The 2,950-nt window shown below is 37.7% G+C and overlaps 3 non-coding genes across 3 annotated transcripts; all 3 read right to left on the reverse strand.

The window, feature by feature from the left end:
* Window positions 1-598: 598 nt before the first annotated feature.
* Trnan-guu lies at window positions 599-672 on the reverse strand. Its single transcript has one exon. It is a non-coding gene; the product is annotated as a tRNA-Asn (tRNA).
* Window positions 673-1,347: 675 nt separating this feature from the next.
* Window positions 1,348-1,421, reverse strand: Trnan-guu. Its single transcript has one exon. It is a non-coding gene; the product is annotated as a tRNA-Asn (tRNA).
* Window positions 1,422-2,468: 1,047 nt separating this feature from the next.
* Window positions 2,469-2,540, reverse strand: Trnap-ugg. Its single transcript has one exon. It is a non-coding gene; the product is annotated as a tRNA-Pro (tRNA).
* Between the last annotated feature and the right edge of the window lie 410 nt (window positions 2,541-2,950).

Raw genomic sequence — 2,950 nt, forward strand, 5'->3', positions numbered from 1 at the left:
ATAATAGTAGGAGTAAATTATATATAGCATAAACAATAATTATGATTATTGAACAATAATGGGTATAAACAACAATTATTGTTATACCCAATAAACTACACTAATCTGTAACCCACGGCGCAACCAGTGCCCAATACCTGTCCATACATCGGGCCCGATTCACTTCACACACAAATAGTTAACATTTACTTCACTCCTAAACTATACAAACTATACAAAGTCTACTTTCGGTTTGAGTGACAGCTTCTGAAACGCTGTACCCCCATGTAATAAATAATATGCCCTCGAATTGAAAGAAATGCCCGCGCTCGTCCAGGATTTGAACCCGGGACCTCCCCCACCCAAAGCGGAAATCATACCCCTAGACCAACGAACCACATGTTCTACCCAGTGCGTGTTTGTGTTGCATCCAATGTACAACATTGTAGTAAATAATAGGCAGTCGAATTCAAAGAAATGCCTAGATTATGTGCTCGAATTTAAAGAAATGTCCGGGCTCGTGTAAACTACATATATGATGGATAATATAATCATCAAATACTATTGGGTATAAACATTATGCATTGAATATTCCAGAGAACAAATATTAACTACTTTACGCTCCCGGGTGGGCTCGAACCACCAACCTTTCGGTTAACAGCCGAACGCGCTAGCCAATTGCGCCACGGAGGCTCTTATCGCTTCTTGATAATAGTATGAGTAAATTATTTATAGCATGAACAATAATTATAATTATTGAACAATAATGAGTATAAACAACAATTATTCTTATACCCAATAAACTACGCTAATCTGTAACCCACGGCGCAACCAGTGCCCAATACCTGTCCATACATCGCGCTCGATTCACTTCACACACAAATAGTTAACATTTACTTCACTCCTATAAACTATACAAACTATACAAAGTCTACTTTCGGTTTGAGTGACAGCCTCTGAACGCTGTACCCCCATGTAATAAATAATATGTGCTCGAATTTAAAGAAAAGTCCGGACTCGTCCGGGATTTGAACCCGGGACCTCCGCAGCCTAAGCGGAAATCATACCCCTAGACAACTTTTGGATTTGCCACTTACGTTTAATATCTAAGCCGAAATCATAACCCTAGACCAACATGCCACGGTTTTATCCAGTGCATGTTTGTGTTCGAACCAATGTACAACATTGTTGTAAATAATATGTTCTCGATCCAATATACAATACTGTAGTAAATAATATGTGCTCGAATTTAAAGAAATGTCCGGGCTCGTGCAAATTATATATATGATGAATAATATAATCATCAAATACTATTGGGTATAAACAATATGCATTGAATATTCCAGTGTATAAACAGTAACTACTTTACGCCCCCGGGTGGGCTCGAACCACCAACCTTTCGGTTAACAGCCGAACGCGCTAGCCAATTGCGCCACGGAGGCTCTTATCGCGCTGTTGATAATAGTAGGAGTAAATTATATATAGCATAAACAATAATTATAATTATTGAACAATAATGGGTATGAATAACAATTATTGTACGCCCCCGGTGGGTTCAATCCACCAACCTTTCGGTTAAACTTTAAATATTACTAATGAAAAGGCGTTTGTTTGTTACTTAATTAAATAACCTATATTTACATTTAATAATCACTTATCCTAAAACATTGCTTATTCTAACATGGAACTTATATCTACACTAATCTGTAACCCATGCTGCATCCAATGTACAACATTGTAGTAAATAATATGTGCTCGAATTTAAAGAAAAGTCAGGGCTTGTCCGGAATTTGAACCCGGGACCTCCCGCACCCTAAGCGGAAATCATACTCCTAGACCAACGAGCCACGCGGTATACTCAATAAACACATTTTACATATGATTTGCCACTTACGTTTATTATCTAAGCCAAAATCATACCCCTAGACCAACGAGCCACGGGTTCTATCCAGTGCGTGATTGTGTTGGAACCAATGTACAACATTGTTGTAAATAATATGTTCTCGATCCAATATACAATACTGTAGTAAATAATATGTGCTCGAATTTAAAGAAATGTCCGGGCTCGTGTAAACTACATATATGATGAATAATATAACCATCAACTACTATTGTGTATAAACAATATGCATTGAATATTCCAGAGTATAAATAATAACTACTTTACGCCCCCGGGTGGGCTCGAACCACCAACCTTTCGGTTAACATCCGAATATTCACATTTAATAATAACTTATCCTAAAACATTGCTTATTATAACATGGAACTTATATCTACACTAATCTGTAACCCATGTTGCATCCAATGTACAACATTGTAGTAAATAATATGTGCTCGAATTTAAAGAAAAGTCCGGGCTCGTCCGGGATTTGAACCCGGGACCTCTTGCACTTTAGCGGAAATCATACTCCTAGACCAACGAGCCACGCGGTATATTCAATAACACCAATTGTAGTAAATAATAGGCACTCAAATTTAAAGAAATATCAGGGCTCGTCCGGGATTTGAACCCGGGACCTTCCGCACCCAAAGCGGGAATCATACCCCTAGACCAACGAGCCACGGGTCGTACCCACTGCGTTTTTGTGTTGCATCCAATGTACAACATGCCACGGGTTCTAGTCACTAAACACATTTTACACATGATTTACCACTTACGTTTTATATCTAAGCCGAAATCATAACCCTAGAAAAACAAGCCACGGGTTTTATCCAGTGCATGTTAGTGTTGGAACCAATGCAGAACATTGTTGTAAATAATATGTTCTCGATCCAATATACAATACTGTAGTAAATAATATGTGCTCGAATTTAAAGAAATGTCCAGGCTCGTGCAAATTATATATATATATATTAATTGTTTAATATAAACAAAACAGCACTCAGATTTGTTTAACACAACTTTATTTTATGATTACAGACGTTTCGAGACCATGGTGTGTCTCATCTTCAGTGTAATTTCAAAAACAGT

The sequence above is a fragment of the Ctenocephalides felis genome, unplaced genomic scaffold (assembly GCF_003426905.1).
Source record: "Ctenocephalides felis isolate EL2017-DRISC unplaced genomic scaffold, ASM342690v1 CF-g0.4_SCAFFOLD_03356, whole genome shotgun sequence".
NCBI lineage: Eukaryota > Metazoa > Arthropoda > Insecta > Siphonaptera > Pulicidae > Ctenocephalides > Ctenocephalides felis.